General features: G+C 42.0%; 1 long non-coding RNA gene across 1 annotated transcript in view; it reads right to left on the bottom strand.

Moving 5' to 3' along the window:
• The window catches only part of LOC144457528 (uncharacterized), a 51,065-nt gene that overhangs the window by 16,007 nt on the left and 14,173 nt on the right, over positions 1-20,885 (bottom strand). Inside the window, exons 3-4 of the long non-coding RNA XR_013486895.1 lie at positions 7,032-7,179; positions 6,777-6,846 (exon numbers count right to left, since the gene is read on the bottom strand). This is a non-coding gene — a long non-coding RNA (uncharacterized LOC144457528). The remainder of the gene's footprint in view (positions 1-6,776; positions 6,847-7,031; positions 7,180-20,885) is intronic.

The raw sequence follows: 20,885 nt of genomic DNA, 5'->3' as shown, positions 1-20,885 counted from the left end.
TCTCACCACTCTAGGTCAAGTTCTCATCACCTCTCACCTCCTCTTTGGTCCTTCTGCCTCAACTCTCTCCTCACTCTAATCCATCTTCCACACAGCCACCAAAGTGATTTTCCTAAAGCTCAGGTCTAACCATGTCACTCCTCTACTCCAAGCCAAGATGACCTTCTGATTGTTGCTCAAACAGCCCTCCATTTCTGGTGCTTTTTCCCCAGGCCTGAAATATGCTCCCACCTTACCTCCACCTCTTGAAAGCCCTGCCTTCCTTCAAAGCTCTGCTCAAGTGCCACCTTCGACATGAGGTCTTTTCTGATGCCCTCAATGGTAGTGCCCTCCTTCCCTAAACTACCTTGGATTCATTCTGTCCATATCCTATAAATACTCATATATGTATAGGTTGTCTCCCCCATTAGAATAGAATCTCCTTGAGGGCAGGGACCATTTCATTTTTCTCTTTCTATCCCTTGGGCTTAGGATAACACCTGGCGCAGAGCAGGACTTACTCACTAGGGTCACTGTTACTAATGTCAGATATGGTCTTCAATCCAGCTTTCTCCTGGCACCTGGCCTTAACAGCAAACTAAGATGAAGACTGAAAAACTTGGGACTTGATATACTTTTCTATATGAATATTCATACCGGTGCAGTTTCTTAACTGAAAATTGAGTTTCCACAGGAAATTACAATTATAAAAATATTTCCACGTTAAACCGGTACATAATTTTATTCTGACTCTTCTATCACTTCAAAGTATTTGTAAATTATATAAATTACATAAAATTCTATTAAAAAATACAGAAATGGGGGCAGGTAGGTGGCGCAGTGGATAGAGCACCGGCCCTGAAGTCAGGAGGACCTGAGTTCAAATCCAGCCTCAGACCAAACACTTGACACTTACTAGCTGTGTGACCCTGGGCAAGTCACTTAACCCCAATTGCCTAAAAAAAAATACAGAAATGGTAGCCAGCACTTTCACAGCTTGAACTGTGCAGATAACAAAAAATATTTGTGCAACTCTCCCCAAATTTGAATGGAACCCTTTTCAACCCCTATCCCCCATAGCTAACCAAAATATTACTACTGCCTTTTCTGTAATATTTTAACTTCTAAATCAAACATCTGTTACTTCTCTATTTACATGCTGTCTCCCTCATTAGAACTCATGCTCCTAGAGAGCTGAGACTGTTTTTGCCTTTCTTGGTAGCCCCAGTTTAGCAAAGTACCTGGGCACAGAATTAAGTGCTTCCTAAATGTTTGTTGATTGATTGAATGTAGTACAGATGCAAAAATGCCTTATTATAGAACTGCAATCGTAGGATTTTAAGCTACAAGAGACTTCAGCCCAGCCTACTCACTCTCTCAGAGGAGAAAACTATGGTGGGGCCAGGAGAGACCGACTTAACCAAGGTCACTCAAACAGAGAGTAGTTGCAGAAAGCCAAGGTTTGAACCTAGGCCCTCAGAGTCCAAATCCAGTGCTCTGGACACTACACTAGGCTCTATGATCCAATGATCCAAATCCCAATTTTGATACTAACAGTATAACAGTTTATGTAAATCACTTAAACCCCTCAGTGCCCCACCTTCACCCCCCAGTAAAACTAAGTAGACAGTCTCAAGTCCTTTTCAGCTCTGATCCTTTCCTACAGCTGTCTAGCTATGGCTTGGGTCACAGTATTTCTACCCTTCAACCCCCCCCCCCAAAAAAAAACCCACCTAACCCCAGGCACTTTAGGATGGAATTATTTCCAATTTAAGAAATGCACTGTTTAACCGAAGTTGTAAAATGGCCCTATATCGACATCTCTACACTTCCATCTCAATATTTCTTCCTCAGGAAAAAAAACAAGGAAAACAATGTGCCTGTTATTTCAGAAATCTCTTTCAGCACATTTTTGCGACGAGGTAGGGGATTCTTACTACATGAGATACGCAAGATAGTCTTAAAAGTCTTTTTGGGGGAAGGCCCATCTCTAGCTGTCTTTCTCCCCCCCCCCCACTTCCTCCCAAACATAAAATAATCCAAAATGCACAGCCCCAGAACGTTGAGGTCCAGGGTAGGAGGCACGCCAAAGTGACTTTTCAGTTCACCATGACCAAACCGGCTCTTCGAAAACGATTTTCAAAGCAGACTAGGGCTCTCCCGTGCCCCGCCACCCACCACTCCCGGCAGGGCCCCGGGAGCTGCTCACGTTTTTCCCGGGAGGAAGTTTCTGGGCCCCGCCCCACGACTCCCCCTAATTCGGAATCTCTCTAATTTCTAACAAGCGGGCCGGTGGGTGGGTGGGCGGCCAGGGGCTCCCGCCTCACTCACAACCGCCGCCAAGCTGCGAAAGAACTCATTGTGCAGCCCAGAAAGGAAGCGGAGCTGGGAGAGCAGCAAACGGGCTTCAGGAAACACAAACAGGAGGACCCGGGGGGGGGGGGGTGGGCAGAAAGAGGGGACAGGGAAGAAGTTGGAAAGGAAGGGGCAGAGGAAGGAAAGAAAGGAGAAGGGAGGGAGAGAGAAACGGAAGAAAGAGGAAAGTAGGAAGGAAGGTGTGTAAGGGAGAAGGAAGGAAGGAAGGAGGGAAGGAAGAGACGGAAAAGGGAAAGAAGAAAGGAAGAAGGGGGAGCGGAAGAAAGGAGGAAAGGAGGGGGAGAAGCAAGGAGAAAAGAAAGGGGAAGGAAAGGATGGGAAGAAAGGGACGTGAGGAGGAAGGAAGAAAGGAAAGGGTAAAAGAGAGAAAGGAGGAAGAAAGGAAGGAGGGGAAAAAAGGAAAAGGGAGGGAAGGAGAGAAAAGAAAAAGTAAGGAAAGGAGAGAAAGGGGAGGAAAGGAGGGAGAAGGGAGAGAAAGGGAGGAAGGAAAGGGGTGCTGCAGAAGCCGCTCCCGCCCCAGGCTGGACAGGTAACAGGACGGCCCCCGGGGCTGGAGCAGGGGTTCCAGGTCACTTCCACATCCAGAAAACGCACGAGGAAAGATAAGCAGGGGCGCACGAGGCTCCGCAGTCATCCGTTAGGTTTGCCCGACGGAGTCCTGCCAAAGCCCCTCAGTCCCTTTTCCCCATCCCCCCCACCCCAAATCCCGCAACGGGCGCCGGGGCCCCGACTTCTCGTCCCGGACCAAAGAGGGCCGGAGAAGCGGCGGGCAGGAGACACTCCCGGCCGAGGGTCCCGGAGACTCCCGGGGTAGGGAGACCGCCCAGCCTCGGGCCCAGAAGGTTGAGGCTGAGGGAGGAGAGAGCGGGCGGCTGTGCCCGGAGCGGCGGCCGTGCCCGGAGCGGCGGCCGATGTCGCCTCCGCGGCCACCCGGTCCCGCACCGGCTGCCCCGTCCCGTCCCGGGAAGCTCCGCACGGGGCCGAGCCGAGGACGACCACCCCGGGACGAGCTCCCAAAGGACTCCGCGGAGGTCCGCACAGCTCACCCCGCGGCCGCGACTCTCACTCAGCCAGGGACCCCGAGCCTGGGGGATGGGAGCTGAGAAGAAGGGGCTGAATGGGGCCCGCTCCCGGCTCGCCTCCACCGCCCCCACAGCCGCAGCGGGGGAAGGTCGACCTGGCGACACTCACCGCTGGAGCGGTGTGTTCGCAAGGCGAACATCGAGATCCTCGGGGGTCGTGGATGTGTCCGGTAGCCCACCGCCCACGGAGGAGAGCCCGCTCTCCCAGAGCAGCCGTGGCCGTTACCACCGCCTCCACAACCGACTGAGGAGGCTGCCCCGGCTCGGCCGCCTCGCCCCCATCGAGACCCCCGCTGGGCACGTGGTCCGCCCCCGGGGCCTGCCGATTGGTTGGACCCAAAAAGGGGCGGGATTTGGACTCCCCTGAGTAACAGGTGGAGGGAGGGGCGGCGGGAGAGGGGCCTCTTGGTCGTCCCAGCCCTCCAGCTTCTCCCGCAACCTTTGCGTGCAGTGAGGCCTAGGCTGAAGGCTTTAAGGAGGTTTAAAACTGGCCTTAATGCCGGTTGTGAGGTGCTCCGTACTGCCTGGCGGCTGACCAGGGAGCTTGCTAGCAAAGCAGTTTGTAGCGGACACGCGAACCAACTAACCTGCAGCCAGAGGGCAGCCTAGACTCCTTAAGTGGCCCTCTGCTGCTGTGGTCCTGGGGCTGAGTACTTCGTGGTAAAATGTTTTCCACCAGATGCTGATTAGTCAAGATGTTGGTGAGAACCAGCTAGGTCACTGGAAAGACTCCGTTACCCCTCAATGTGCCTTTGAACTGGCAGTTCCCCATGCCTGGAATGTGCTCTCTGCTTACCTGCCAGTCCGTCTCTTACTGTAAAATGCAGTTCAGCTATGCCCAAAGGGCTATAAAACTGTGGAGGCGCTAGGGGGCGCTGTAGATAAGCTCCAGCCTCAGAGTCAGGAGGAACTGAGTTCAAATGTAGCCTCAGACACATGACATGTACTAGCTGTGTTACCTTGGGCAAGTCACTTAACCCTGATTGCCTCACCAACAAGGGGAAAAAAATAACTGTGAATACCCTTTGACCCAGCAATACCACTTCTAGAGCTGTATCCCAAGGACATCATAAAAAAAGGAAAACGACCCACATGTACAAAAAAATATTTGTAGCAGCTCTTTTTGTGGTGGCAAAGAATTGGAAATTGAGGGGATGCCATCAATCAGGAAATGGCTGAACAAGTTGTGGTATATGAATGTAATAGAGTACTATTGTGCCATAAGAAATGATGAACTTCAGAAAAACCTAGATAGAAATATACTGATGCTGAGTGAAGTGAGCTGAACCAAGAGAACACTGTACACAGTGACAGCAACATTGTGTGACGAGCAACACTGATAGACTTAGCTCTTCTCAGCAACACAACTATCTAGGACAATTCCAAAAGACTCATGATGGAAAAGTGCTATCCACATCCAGAGAAAGAACTATGGAGTCTGAATCCAGATCAAAGCATACTGTATTCCCTTTTTTTTCTTTCTTGTTTCCCCTTTTTTTCTTACTCTTCTTTAACAACATGAATAATGTGGAAATGTGTAATATGATTGTACATGCAGAACCTAAGTAGAGCCTATATCAGATTGCTTTCCTTCTTGGGCAGGTGGGGAAAGAGAGAGGAAGGGAGAAAATAATTTGGAACTCAAAATCTTATAAAAGTGAATGTTGAAAACTATCTTTACATGGAATTGGGAAAAATAAAATACTATTAAGTGGGGAAAAAAATAAAATGCAATTCAGACTCATCTTCTGCAGGAAACCTTTGCTGGTCCTCCTCTACCTCCACCCCCAACTCCTACTGACTCCTCAAACTCCCTTGCATTTAATTACTTTTGTATACATATAGTATCAATTAGGAGTTCTTAACCACAAGTCCCTGAAATTGTTTTTAAAAATTTTTTTATAACAATTTCAATATACGGGGCAACAAGGTGGTACAGTGGATAGAGTGCTGGACCTGAAGTAAGGAAGACTTATCTGTCAGAGTTGAAGTCAGGTTTCAAACACTTACTAGCTGTGTGACCCTGGACAAGTCTCTTATCCCTGTTTGCCTCACTTTCCTCATCTGTAAAATCAACTGGAGAAGGAAATGACAAACCGCTCCAGTGTCTTGGGCAAGAAAACTCCAAATGGAGGTCATGAAGATTTGGATACAACTGAAATTGACCTAACAACTACAATTGTAATATAATTACTTTTCTTTTGTAATTCTATGTGTACTGCATATAAAAACATGATTCTGAGAAGTAGTCTGTTGGTTTCACCAGATTGCCAGTGAGATCCATGAAACAAAAAACGTTAAAAGTCCTTCATGAAGATAACAGATGTAAAACCAATGGCACAGATAAAGTCTGTATGAACTTTACATTTCTGCTGTATATGACTTATGTGCACTGGTCTCCCTATTAGAATGTTAGCTCATCAAGAGCAGAGATTACTTTGATCTCTGTACTTATGTGCCTAGCACAAAGTAGGCATTTGATAAAGACTTATGAATTGATTGTTAATTGACTGATTGAATAAATACATGGTGATCTACTGAGAGGTTCCCCTACGGTAGGAAAGATCATAGCAACAGCAGTACAGAGCTGGGACAGACCTCACCTCTTCATTTTAAAAATAAGGAGACTGAGGCCCAGGGAGGCTAGATGATTTGCTTAAGGTCACACACAGATCACAGGATCATCCATTCAGAGTTCAAAGAGACCAGGGAGGCCAGCTAGTCCAACCCCTACATTTTACAGATTAGAAACTGAGGCCAAGAAAAATTAAATGACTTGACCAGTCACACCCTAGCTGTTTGTATATTGTGCCCCTCCCACCTTAGATTGACTTCCAAGGGAGAAGGGACTGTGTTTTTTACTTTATATCCCCAGACCTTACCACAGTGCCTTGGACACAGTTAACATTTAATAATTTCTTATTGACTGACTAAATGACTGTGAGAGAGTCCTGTAGATTTAGAAGCCTGCTGTGTTATCTGCTTGAATCACAGTCACCACAGGGACAGAGCCCTAGGGGCACCTAGTCAAGCAGCTTACTAACAGCCCAGTTATAGGGAATGCTGCAGCAGCAGAAGTGGGTTGACTTTCCGAAGGCCAAGGTGCCCCCAGGCCACTGACAGGTACCACAACTTGAAATTGTGTCCTTGGGGCAGCTAGGTGACCCAGTGGGTAGAGCAACCTGCCCTGGAATCAGGACAACCTGAGTTCAAATCTGGCTGCAGACACTTGCTAGAGCTGTGTGATCCTGTGTAAGTCATTTATGAAAAAAAAATAAAATAAAATAAAAGAAACTGTGTCCTTCCTGTCAGCGTGTTTGCCATAAGACACTGTCTTACCTCTGAGCTGGTGACAGCTTTGCCCAACTTGCCCCACAACCAAGGGCCCCTTTCTTGAGAAAGGAAATTCCTAAAAAAGAAGGGGAAAAAATGAAAATGAAAAAGAGGTCAAAGGCAGATCTCCCTTCCGTATTTCTCCCTGTCACTAGAGCCACCTCTGGCCACACCTCTGGAGCATTTAGAGAAAACTGATGAAAAGAATGACAGGGCACAATCAAAACAAAAACTCCAGCTTCCAGGGCAGACAAAACTCACCTAGCAGGTTATTAATCTTGATTCCAAAATGGATGCAATTGAGAGACAAGGAGTCAATTCAGACCAAATGCTGGAACTGAATATGAAAGACATTTCATGTACCCAGAAATTCTGTGTTGTCCTGACCAGAGAACATGGAGAGCATAATCTAGAAAAAAAAATACAACAGAAACAAAAGATTCTTGAATTATTACCAGGATGTGACATTGTTATATTTCTAATGGGAGGCATTTTTAAGTAGTGGATAGATTGTTGAGCCTGGAGTCATAAAGACCTGGATTCAAATCTTGCCTCTAGTGAAGGATAAGACATACATTTTCAAACACAGCCAATGCAGCAGTTTATTTTGTTTGGTTGCAAAGGAGGGTTGTTTTGTTTCTGGTTTTGTTTTTTAAATTTGTGAGTGGGAGGAGAGATAAGGTTAAATAATGATAGTACAAACAAATACATACATACATACATACATAAAAACATCGGTGAAGCTTTTTTTTTTTTGAAGTGCCCAGAATAGTGGCAGCTAGGTGGCGCACTGGATAGAGCACCAGCCCTGGAGTCAGGAGGATCTGAGTTTGAATAGGGCCTCAGACACATAATACTTACTAGCTCTGTGACCTTGGGCAAGTCACTTAACCCCAGTTGCCTAAGCAAAAACAAAATAAAACAAAAAAAATTACCTCTGTCACTTGTTATCCCTGAGCAAAATTGCTTAACCTCATTTGGGCTCAGTTTCCTTATGTGTAAAATGGAGATTATGACACTCATGGTCTCTCCTTTGAAGAACTGTTTACAAACTTTAAGATTTTATATAAATGTCTATTATTCTTATAATAGAGACTAGAGACTATAATAATGGACTCCTAACAAAACTGGGCTTACTTCAAGGTATCCATTTCTAAATCCAAAGGTGTTGGGGTTGTTTTTGCTTTTTTTTTTTTCTTTGGTTTGCCTGAAACATAGCTGCCAGCCTAACTGCCAAATCCAGTCCATTGTGACACCACCTCAGAGCAGGGAAAGCCATTCTGATGGCATGCTGTTAAAATATTTATGCAAAAAACAGCATCAGGCTATAAATAAAGATTATCTCTGTCCAGCCACCTCAATACGCAGGAGAAAGAATCAAAGAGTTTCAGTAATGGAGTCTTCCACTGTACTCTGTGAAACTTGAATATTAAAATAAACCTGACAGTATTTGTCCTAAGAAAAGCACTAGAGCTAAAATGCTGCTAAAAAAAAATCTATTGTATATGAACCATAGAATCAGCTCTGGAAGATTTGAAAAGGAAAGTTTATCATCTACAGCTTCATGATCAAAATTAGACTGTATGACAAAATGGCTCTTTCATTCATTAATGCTTCCTACATCCAACTAGCTATTATCACACCAAGTTCAATTGCTTCACCAAAACACTACTTAATCTTGACCCACATAAGTCACCTGCATTTCTATATATTGCCAACAAAGCCCAACAGCAAGAGATAGAAAGAGAAATCCCATTTAAACTTACTGTAGACATTATAAAATATTTAGGAGTCTACCTACCAAAACAAACCCAGGAACTATATGAACACAATTACAAAACACTTTTCACACAAATAGATCTAAATAATCGAAAAAACATCAGGTGCTCATGGGTAGGCCCAGCTAATATAATAAAAATTACAATCCTACCTAAGCTAATTTACTTATTCAGTGCCATACCAATCAAACTACCAAAAATTATTTTATAGAGTTTGAAAAAATAATAAGAAGATTCATTTGGAAGAACAAAATGCCCAGAATATCAAGGGAACTAATGAAAAGAAATGCAGGGGAACGTGACCTAGCCATTTCAGATCTTAAATTGTATTATAAAGCAACAATCATCAAAACTGCTTGGTACTGGCTAAGAAATAGAGTGGTGGATCAGTGGAATAGGTTAAATATGAGTAAGAGTGGTCAATGACTATAGTAATATACTATTTGACAAACCCAAAGACCCCAGCTTCCGGGATAAGAACCCACTCTTTCACAAAAACTGCTGGGAAAACCGTAAAATAGTATGGCAGAAACTAGACATAGACCAAAATCTCAAACCATATATCAAAATAAAGTCAAAATGGGTTCAAGATTTAGATATAAAGGCTGATACTGTAAGCAAACTGGGAGAGCAAGGAATAATTTACCTATCAGATCTGTGGAGAACAGAATTCATGACCAAACAGGAGAGAACATTATGAAAAGCAAAATGGATAACTGTGATTATGTTATATTGAAAAGTTTTTGCACAAAGCCAACACAACTAAGATTAGAAGGAAGGTAGAAAACTGGGAAAGAATTTTTACAACCAGTCTCTCTGATAAGGGCCTGCCTCATTTCTAAAATATATAAATTAAGTCAAATTTATAAAAATACAAGCCATTCCCCAACTGATAAATGGTCAAGGGATATGAACAGGCAGTTCTCAGATGAAGAAATTAAAGCCATCTGTAGTCATATGAAAAAATGCTCTAAATCACTATTGATTAACGAAACGCAAATCCAAACAACTCTGAGGTACCACATCACACCTATCAGATTGGCCAAGATGCCAAAACAGGAAAATGATAAATGTTGGAGAAGATGTGGGAAAATTGGAACACTAATTCATTGTTGGTGGAGTTGTGAACTGATCCAACCATTTTGGAAAGCAATTTGGAACTATGCCCAAAGGGCTATAAAAATGTGCACACCCTTTGACCCAGAAATAACACTTCTAGGGCTGTATCCCAAAGAGATCATAGAAATGGGAAAAGGACCCACATGTACAAAAATATTCATAGCAATTCTTTTTGTGGTGGCAAAGAATTAGAAATTGAGAGGATGCTTGTCAATTGGGGAATGGCTGAATAAGTTGTGGTATATGAATATAATGGAATACTATTGTGCTATGAGAAATGATGAACAAGTTGACTTCAGAAAAACCTGGAAAGACCTATATGGTCTGATGCTGAGTGAAGTGAGCAGAACCAAAAGAACACTGTACATAGTAACAACTATACTGTGCTATAGCTAATATTGATAAACTTAACCTTTCTCAGCAGTACAAGGATCTAAGACATCTCCAAAGGCCTCGTGATGGAAAATGCTATCCACATCCAAAGAAAGAACTATGGAATTTGAATACAGGTTGAAGCATACTATTTATTATTATTTTTTTTCTCTTCTGTTGAGTTTTGTTTCCTCTTTCTGGTGGGTCTTCCTATTGGTTCTAATTTTTACTTACAACATCACTAATCTGAAAATATGCTTAATAAGAATGTATATATATATAGCCTATATCAGACTGTGTGCCGTCTTGGGGAGGGTGGTGGGGAGGAATGGGGAGAAAAATTTTAAACTCAAAAGCATATGGAAGTGATTATTGATAAATCAAAATAAATTAATTTTAAAAATGAAAAAAAGACTAAAAAAACACTCCTTAATGTTGATATGTAATTGGGGGAAAAATAAAATACTAACTTCACTTAAAAGAAGCTGGAATCCTTATGGAATCTCTTAAACTGTTTACCTCCCTCCTTAAGGTGGTAGGTTAAACACTTTCTGTCAGTGATTTTCTTTCCTCTCTTCTATATAAAATACTGAAGAAGCAAGAAAGCAAATGAGAATGTCATGGAATTTTCAGAGCTGGATGGGAACTCAGCCACTCCCCTTCATTTGATAGATGAAGATTCCTCAAACTCAGCTAAGGAGGCACAGTACATAGAGTGTTGGACTTGAAGTCAGGAAGACCCGAGTTCAAATTCTGACTCAGACCTTTAGGTGACTCAGACCTTGGGGGCAAGTCACCTAACATCTCTGTGCCACCTAACATTTCCTCACCTGTCATAGCAACTATCTCACAGGGTCATTGTGAGGATCAAATGAGATTACATAGGTAAGATGCCTGGCAAACCTTAAAGTGCTATATAAATACTAGCTATTATTATTAAAGGTTAAGTGATTTGCCCAAGGTCACACAACTAGTCAGTGGCACAAGTGGGATTCAGATTCCAAATTCCCTTTCCATAACCCCACAATGACAGCACAAGGATTTTTATGTCAATCCTTAAAGATTTTCTTTCTCTGAAAAGTTATTGTTTGATGAGTAGACCAATGTGAATCAATATCATTTTAGTGAGGCTCTTAAATGATCAGATCCTTAACTAATACTTTGAAATGTCTGTTTAGGTCAGTAAATTTCTCCCATTTACTTTATCTATAGTCTTGTGACTTAAGTAAAGTTAAAAAAGTTGATTCAGGAAAATGGTCAGCATGGGGTAGGGACTAGTCAGCAGTTTGGTTTCCTCATAAAGTCACAACTATCCTGAGGCATTCCACAGCTCCCACGTAGACAGTGTCCTGCTTCTCTCTTAGAGTTTTCCTGGGAAGGTTGGCAGAGCTGTAGGAAAGACATGGAGCCTAATGACAACATTATTAATCTCTTTCTTCATCCACTCCCTAGCACAAATATTGCTGAACCTTCTGGGAACAATGCTATTTCTAGGGACTTTAATGAGTGTTTTTCTACCTGACTCTACTTATATAAGGATGGCTGCCTATGTTACAGTACCTGGAAAGACTTCACTGCCTCCCTGTGAGGACAGATGTATAACTGTTTGCCAAAGCTGAAGAAAAAAGTCCATTTCTAAACCTGGTACAATAAATGCTCCTTAATCCCCTTATCAGCCACTCAAGAAAGGAACAGACAGAACTGCTAATCTTTAGTTCCTCAGATGTCTGAATGTCAAATTAAATGAGGTAATTAAATGAACATTTTTCTCAGTGGTCAATAGTATGTAACCTAAATTAAGAAAGGACAAAAGAGAACAGCAGCAGTACACTGAGAGAGCACCATGATGTTGAGGCTTATGATCCACTTCTCTGGCTTCAGAGAACTTTACTAATACTAATAGTTTAGCTCACAGGAGAGAAGACCCCTGGAGACCTGATAACTGTCATCAAGTGTTTGAAGAACTGAATTGTGGAAGAGTCATTCAAGTTCACAGAATCACAGCACTGAAGAGCTGGAAGGAAGTCCAGCAGCCATCTAATCCTGCACATACAGGAAAGGAATCTCCACCACAGACAAGCTGTCCTCCAACCTCTCTCCTTGAAGCCCTCCAGTGAGAGGGACCTCACCACCTCTGAAGGCAGCCCATTCCCCTTTTGGACATTTGACCTCATATCAAGCCCAATCAGACTGGCCTCTTTGTCACTTCCATACATTGCTCCTGGTTCTGCCCTCTAGGGCCAAAGAGGAAAAGACAATGGGGCTTTTCCAGAAGCGATAAGAAAATAGAGCTGTGAAGATGCTGGTGCTCTATATCACTTATCAATGAATCAGCCTAATTCTTTCAGTGCTTGGCTGTTTAAACCTCTAGGAGAAGAATTTCCATACGTGACAATTTTGATACCCCTACTAAATTAACCAGTATTTACTCAGTTCATTATGATTAATGGGTATCAGTTATTGCATAAGTGTAATAGAATTAAGAATTATGTATTGATAATATCTATGTGTTGAGGATTATATTGCTTTTAGTTGAATTATAATTATAAGACTGGTTGGTTGGTGGTTGTGCTTCTCAAAGAGGAAGAAAATAACACTGCAATGTCCAGGGGGGCACAGTGTGTCTGGTGTGGTCAAACTAATATGAGCTTAGAAGGTTCTATACTACAGGTCAGGCACAAACGGTCCACGTGAACACTTGGAGTGGATATGTCTCTAAATTTGCCCAGCTCACATTTCTTTTAAGCTACTTTGGAGGGCCTGCTAGCAAAATGGACTGCCCCCAGTGGCTTCTGTCAATGCCTTCATTGATCCCTTTATCTCTTCCCTTGCCTCCCTTGCCTGCCATACTCCCTACATCAGAGCCCCTGAGGGAACAGGTAAATGAGCCAGGATAACCTAGGCTGAGATTTCTTCTGCTAGGGTGACAGCCTCATTTTTCTCCAATTCCTGTACTTAATTGTTACTCCTTTCCTTTCTCCTGTCTTTCCTGTTTTTCACAGAAAGTATATAAAGTGACATATTTGATATGTTCAATATGTATACCATGTTAAGCATGATATCAATTATATAAATGTTCTCATACATATATTTGTATATACATATGTATTGTAATATTAAATATATTAACTTTTTAACCTATTTAAAGGATTCATGGTGTTTATTAACGTTTCAAAAACCTGAAGCCTTTTAACTTAGGGATTTGGGGGCTTAAGTTTTACCTTAAGTTTTGTAAATATATCCAAGTATGTACTTGGATCTATGCCTTTCTGGAATATAACAAGGAAAAGGGATGAGGGAGATCATGTGTATAAAAATTTTTGTTGATTAGGATTTGATTTTTTATCTATGCTGGGAAGTTCTAGATAGAAGTTCCTAACAGAGATATAGATCAGCAATTTATTTGTGACTTAGAAACTAAGGAGCTAAATGACCTACCCCATGGTCATGCTGCTATTGTGTGTCAGAATGGAATTGAAATCCAAATCATCCTTGCCCTAAGACATTTGGCCCCTTTTTCTTTTAGGCCACACCGACTTCTGATTTCATATTAAAAGGTATTTTATTATTTCTATTAAATTGCCTTTAAAAACTTGACTAAATAAAGACTAAGTGTTCTTGTTTGCTGTGGAGCCTGATATGCTCCATGATGCTTGAATGAAACTCCTTTCTAAAACATCTAGCTTCTACTGAAGACCTCAGGTGCTGGGGACATTGCTACTTCTCAAAGCAGTCTTTTTAGCTTGAAAATAATTCTGTTTGTTAGGATCTGATTTGAGAAAAGCCTTGTGGGTGAGACCAGTTCTGTGATTTCACTGGTATGGGGAATACTCTGTGTGGAAATTCCTTCCAACAATGTAGATTGGCAACTTACTGAACTCTAGCTTGAGAACTGTCACCTAGGCCAGTTCCTCACCTGACAGATGAGGAATTCTGTAATTTATAGTCTTAACTGCTTGGGAGTTTAAGGGATTTGCCTACAATTCCCTAGATAGGATGTATTAAAGGAGGGACTTGAACCAAAGTGTGCTAGAGCCAGCACTCTCCCAAGAGCATTAACATTTAGGAAATCAGCAATAAATCAGGGCTTGAGATATGGTTTTATTGAATGTCTAGAGACTTAAGAAAGTGATGGAGAAAATGTTAATACTGCAGATTAAACTTAAATTTTTTTTTGAGGGAAGAAGACAAGAGAGAGGAGCCAGATGCTAAATTTTTACCAGTTGACCTCTGGCTTGAACTCAAGATTTCCTGACATGAAGGCTTGATGTGATACTGCCTTGCATTAAGAACCCAAATTCACACTTCTATGACTTCTACTTATTACTCCTTTTTCTGCCTCTGGACCAAGTAAAGCAAATCTGACCCTCTTTCACATGACAGCCTTTCCAATACTTGAAAATTAGGGTCAAGTCTTCTCTTCCTTGGGCTAAACATTCCCAATCCCTTCAGCTGATGCTAGAATAGCATGGACTCAAATTCCCCTAGAGAGAGAAACAGGGGTCCCACTGTTCCAAGAGTGAAGAAGCCCAAAGAAAAGAAACCTCTGGTCTCTTGGACAGTGGTTTTGGGACAGAGCAGAACAGAGCCCAGATCTTTTCAGACACTCCTTTACTGTTGTTGTTTAATCGTTCAATTGTATTCGATTCTTCATGACCCCATGGACCACAACACGCCAGGCCCTTCTCTCCTCCCAAAGTCTGTACAAGTTCATGTTCCATGCTTCTGTGACACTATTTTCCTATATCCTCTCCTGACCCCTTCCTCCTTTTGCCTTCAATCTTTTCCATATACTCCTCTAGGGTCCAAAGTGGCTAATTCTAAAGTCAGAAGACCTGGGTTTAAATTCCCACTCTGACACTAACCTGGATAATCTTGTGTAAGCCACTTAACATGTAGAGGCCTTACTTTCCTCATCTAAACAAAGAGGATGTTGCATTAGATGGCCTCTGAACTTCCTTCCACCTTCAGAGCTATAATCCTCATGCCCAGCACACTAATTCCTCTTTCTGTGACTTTCAAGCTGCTGCTCATCCCCTGTGCCTGGAATGCACTCCCTCCTGTCCTTAATAATAGCTAACTAGCTTGTATAGAACCCTTTATGATTCCTAAAATGCTTTACAGATATGATAGATTATCCTCACAACAACCCTGCAAGGTAGGTCCCATCTGGAAAAAAAAAAACGTGGTAGAGACTTGCCAAGAGCCACACACCTAGTAAGTGTCTCAGAGAGAATCGAACTCAGTTCTTCCTGACTCCATGCCCATGGTCTATCCACTGGGCCACCAAGCTCTCCTTCCCCTCTTAGAATCCTTTGTTCCTTTTCAGGCTCAACTGGAGCATCTTCTTCTACACGAAGGCTCTCAGGAGCCTCCTCACTGCCTGTGCCCTCCCCTTCCCAAATCACCTGGTATCTGTTTCATGTATGCCCATATGTAATCATCTTGAAAATCCCTTCTAACACTAAATTCCGTTGTTGGAGAAAGAGAAAATGAAGTATCTCTGTTTTACTGAAAACATCCAAAAATCTCTTACCTTCTAAGGGAAGATATAATACTGGGATTCTCCCAAAGAAGTAACCAATACCACGCCTGCTACTTCTCTCCTAGGACAAGGGAATTCCACTTGACTTATGACACTGCAGTTAGGCTGAACAGAGAGCTGGGACTGGAGTCAGAAAGACCTGACTTCAAATCCAACCACAGAAACTTATTAGGTTTGTGACCCTGGGCAAGACCCTTCCCCTCTGTTTGCCTCAGTTTCCTCATCTGTAAAATGGGGAAAATAATAACACCTCCCTCCTTTCTAGCTGTTTGACCCTGAGCAAGTTATGTAACTTCTGTCTGCTTCAGTTTCCTGATCTGTAAAATGGGAATAATTATAGTACCTGCCTCTTCAGTTTGTTATGAGTATCAAATGAGATCATAATCGTAACACACATAGCATAGGGCCTGGCACATAGTAAGCTCTACCAGGGGTGGGGAACCTGCAGCCTCGATGCCACATGTGCCCCACTAGATCCTCACATGCAGCCCTTTGACTGAATTCAAACTTCACACAACAAAGTTTGGATTCAGTCAAACGGCCTCATGTGAGGACTTAGTGGGCCACATGTGGCCTCGAGGCCACAGGTTCCTTACCCTTGCAAAAATGTTAGCTATTATTATTGTTACTATTATTATCATAATCATAATTATTATTTAAAAATATATACATATATTTTAAAAATGACAGAAATTCTAAATTTAAATTAAGGATTATGAAAACAAAGATACAGTAGAATTTTCCCCCCATGCAAGTTCATAGATCCCTTCAGATTTCGAAGGGGCACAAGGAACCTAGGTGAAGAACTCTTCCTCTGAAGAGAGAAATAGGCATTTCTCCCCCCCGGGGTCATTGTGGGAAAGCACCAACACCTGGCCAGCCTGCAAAGAGCAACATTTTTGTGTCCTTTGCTGTTTTAGGGTGTGAGTTCCATCAAGGAAGGCCTCACCCCAGTGACATCCTGGCCATCATTTGGAGACAGGAATGGGCTTCCTGAGGCAGATATGACTTTGGCTTTGGAAGAACTGGACACTGAGGAAAGGGGAAAGGTAACAGGTATATTCTTAATGGACTCAGGTTTCTGCTGTGCAAGTCACTTAACATCTGAAGGCCTTACTTTCCTCATCTAAACAAAGAGGATGTTGTATTAGATGGCCTCTGAACTTCCTTCCACCTTCAGAGCTATAATCCTCATGCCCAGCACACTAATTCCTCTTTCTGTGACTCTCAAGTCGCTGCTCATCCCCTGTGACTGGAATGCACTCCCTCCTGTCCTTAATAAGAGCTAACTAGTTTGTATAGAACCCTTTATGGTCCCTAAAATGCTTTACAGATATGACAGATTATCCTTACAACAACCCTGGAAGGCAGGTCCTATTCAGAAAAAATTTGGTAGGACTCCTTCTTCATCTACTTTCCTGAATAGTTTATGTAGTATTGGAATTAGTTGTTCTTTAAATGTTTGATAGAATTCACTTGTAAATCCATCTCACCCCGGAGATTTTGTTTTAGGGAGTTCATTGATGGCTGGTTCAATCTCTTTTTCTGAAATGGGGTTAAGTATTTTAATTTCCTCTTCTGATAATCTGGGCAACTTATATTTTCGTAAATATTCATCCATTTTCATTAAGATTGTCATATTTATTGGCATACAGTTGGGCAAAATAGCTCCTGATTATTGTTCTGATTTCCTCTTCATTGGTGGTGAATTCACCCTTTTCATTTTTGATGCTGGTAATTTGGTTTTCTTCTTTTTTTTAAATCAAATTAAACAAAGGTTTATCTATTTTATTATTTTTTTCATAAAACCAGCTCTTAGTTTTATTAGTTCAATAGTTTTCTTAATTTCAAATGTATTAATCTCTCTTTTGGTTTTCAGAATTTCTAATTTGGTATTTAATTGGGGATTTTCAATTTGTTCTTTTTCTAGCTTTGTTAGTTGCCTACCCAATTCATTGATTTCTTCTTTCTCTATTTTATCATATAAGCATTTAGAGATATAAAACTTCCCCTAAGCACTGCTTTCGCTGCATCCCATAAGTTTTGGTATGTTGTCACATTATTGTCATTCTCTTGGATGAAGTTATTGTTTCTATGATTTGTTGTTTGACCCACTCATTCTTTAGGATTAGATTATTAAGTTTCCAATTAATTTTTAGTCTATCTTTCCACGGCCCTTTATTACATGTAATTTTTATTGCATCATGATCTGAAAAGGATGCATTTAATACTTCTGCCTTTCTGCACTAGATTGTGAAGTTTTTATGCCCTATCACATGGTCAGTTTTTGTGTAGGTGCCACATATCACATAGAAAAAGGTATATTCCTTTCTGTCCCCATTCAGTTTTCTCCAGAGGTCAACCATACTTAACTTTTCTAAGATTCTACTGATCTCCTTAACTTCTTGGTTTATTTGGTGGTTAGTTTTACCTAGTTCAGAGAGGAGGAGGTTGAAGTCCCTCACTACTATAGTTTTGCTGTCTATTTCTTCCTGTATCGCTCTTAACTTCTCCTTTAAGAATCTGGCTGTTATACCATTTGGTGCATATATGTTTAGCAATGATATTACTTCATTATCTATGCTACCTTTTAGCAGGATGTAGTTTCCTTCCTTATCTCTTTTAATTAGATTTTTGCTTTTGCATTGTCTGAGATCAGGATTGCTACCCCTGTTTTTTTACTTCAGGTGAAGCATAACATATTCTGTTCCAGCCTTTTACCTTTACTCTATGTGTAACCCTCTGCATCAAATGTGTTTCCTGTAAACAACATATTGTAGGTTTATGGTTCTTAATCCACTCTGCTGTTTCTCGTTTTATGGGAGTGTTTATCCCATTCACATTCACAGTTGTGATTACTATCTGCATCTTCCTCTCTATCCTATTACCCTCCCCCCTCGTTTATGAATTTTTCTGTCCTTTTTCCCCTTTCCCTCCTCAGCAGTTGGTTTCAACCAGTCTCCTTCACTCTGCCCTCCCTTCTATTAGCCCCCTCCCTTTTCTTTTCTGTTTACCTTTTCTACTTCCTATAGACTTCTATACTTGATTATGTTATTCCCTCTTTGAACCAAATGTGATGAGAGTAAGGTTCAAACAATGCTCATCTCTCTTCCTTCCTTCCCTCTACTGTATTTGGTTTTTGTGCCTTTTCACGCGATGCAATTTATCCTTGTCTGCCTCCCCCTTTCTTCTTCTCCCAGTACAATCCCTTTTCTCCACTTTTTTTTTACCATCACATCAAAGTTAACTTAAACCCACACCCTCTGTCTAAGTATACTTCCTTTTAAATGTCATAATGACATTACAGTTCTTAAGAGTTACAAGTGTCAGGAACAGCTAGTTTCCTGCCTCAGATCACTTAGAACCTTCAACTCCACAGACTCAACAGGACTAGCCTATGCCCTACCCTTTTACTTTCCCATGGTAGGAGACTCCCTACTTCTTGACTGAGATGTCTTGGACCCTCTTCAATCTAGCAAACTCAACCAAGCATGCTCGAAAGGAGCCCCTGGTGCCTTGCTCCAGATGCTCTTGGAGGGAACTCAATCTCAAAGACACAGGACCAGTCTATGTCCCACCCTATCCCATGTGAGAGGGATAGGTGAAAAGCCAATAGATTGTGATCAGAGAAGTTTAAGTCATTTGCCTAAGTGACTGGGCCAGTGTCAGAGATGAGATTTGAACCCAGGTCTTCCTGATTACAAATCCACCCCTGTATCCACCACTATTTCTTGCTTCCTCTGGGGGGGGGGAACCCAACCTATGTCACCCACTATTCCTAGGTACTTTCCCATCCAATTACTAACTTAGGCTTTGTGTGGGACAGTGACCACCAAAATTAAGAGTTTGGAGTCTGAATCAGAGATCAGAAAAGGTCTTTATTCTTTCTCATGAGAAAGGGCACAGCCCTTGCGGCTGCTCAAGCAACGGCAGCCAGGGCAAGATGGGGAAACCCAATCTTTTTTTTAAAAAGAAAAAAAAGGGGGCAGCTAGGTGGCAAGGTGGATAGAGCACCGGCCCTGGAGTTAGGAGGACCTGAGTTCAAATCTGGTCTGAGACCAGACAGTTGACACTTACTAGCTGTCTGACCCTGGGTAAGTCACTTAACCCCAATTGCCTCACCAAAAAAAAAAAGAAAGAGGAAAAAGGAAGAGTTACAAGTATCATCTTCCCTTGTAAGGATGTAAACAGTTTGCCCTTATTGATAATATGATGATGTTGTTGTTTTTTTCTTTCCTGTTTACCTTTTTATACTTCTCTTGAGTCTTGTATTTGAAGGTCAAATTTTCTGTTGCTTTCTGGTCTTTTCATCAGGAAGGTTTGGACGTCCCCTATTTCATTGAATATCCATCTCCTCCCCTGAAAGATTATGCTCAGTTTTGCTGGGTAGTTGTTCCTTGGTTGTAATCCAAGCTCCTTTGCCTTATGGAATATTGTATTCCACACCCCTCCCATCTTTTAATGAAGAAGCTGCAAGGTCCTGCATAATCCTGATTGTGGTTTTCTTTCTGGCTGCTTGCAGTATTTTCTCTGTGATCTGGTACTTTTGGAATTTAGTTACTATATTCCTTTTCCATTTGGCCCATTTTACTTTTTAAGGAGTTCTTCTCTTCATTGAGTTTTTGTGCCTCCTTTTCCATTTGGCTAATTCTACTTTTTAAGCACCTGTTTTCTACAGTTAATTTGTGTCCTTCCTTTTCCAAGCTATTGACTCTCTTGCATACTTCTCATTTTTTTTGAAACTTTTCTCCTCTCTTATTTGACTTTTAAAATCCTTCTTGAGCTCTTCCAAGAAGGCTTTTTAGACTTGAGAACAGTTCATATTCCCCTCTGAGGTTTCATATGTGGGTGTATTAACAATGTTGTCCTCTTCTGAATTTGTGCCTTGATCTTCCTTTCCCCAAAAATAAGAATTTATGGTCATTTTCCATTTCTGCTTTTTGTTTATGGTGTTTGCCTGTTTTCTGACTTTTTACAAAAAGCAAACAAACAAAACCAAACAAAACTGCTGAGTTCTCCTGCTAGAGCAAAGGGGGCACTCACCCAAGCTTCTTTTCCTGCTCACCAAGGCCTTGCACTTGAATGTTTGGCGAGTGGTCCCCAGGGCCTTGCACAGGGGACGTTTTGCTGCTGGTGAGTTTCCATCAGCCTGGAGATTTCCTTCTGGAGTTGTGCTTCCCAGAGTTTTGGTTAAGGTACCAGGTGATTTCACTGCTGGAGAATGACATTACCCATGGTCGTTTTCCGAGCTGGTGTTCCAGTTCCTCTTCATGTATTGAGGCTCTTGGGGGTCCTGATGTT

This window comes from Phascolarctos cinereus, unplaced genomic scaffold (assembly GCF_003287225.1).
Source record: "Phascolarctos cinereus isolate Bilbo 61053 unplaced genomic scaffold, phaCin_HiC Scaffold_5;HRSCAF=322, whole genome shotgun sequence".
NCBI classification, from domain to species: Eukaryota; Metazoa; Chordata; class Mammalia; order Diprotodontia; family Phascolarctidae; genus Phascolarctos; species Phascolarctos cinereus.
This window is presented reverse-complemented; position numbering and strand designations above follow the sequence as displayed.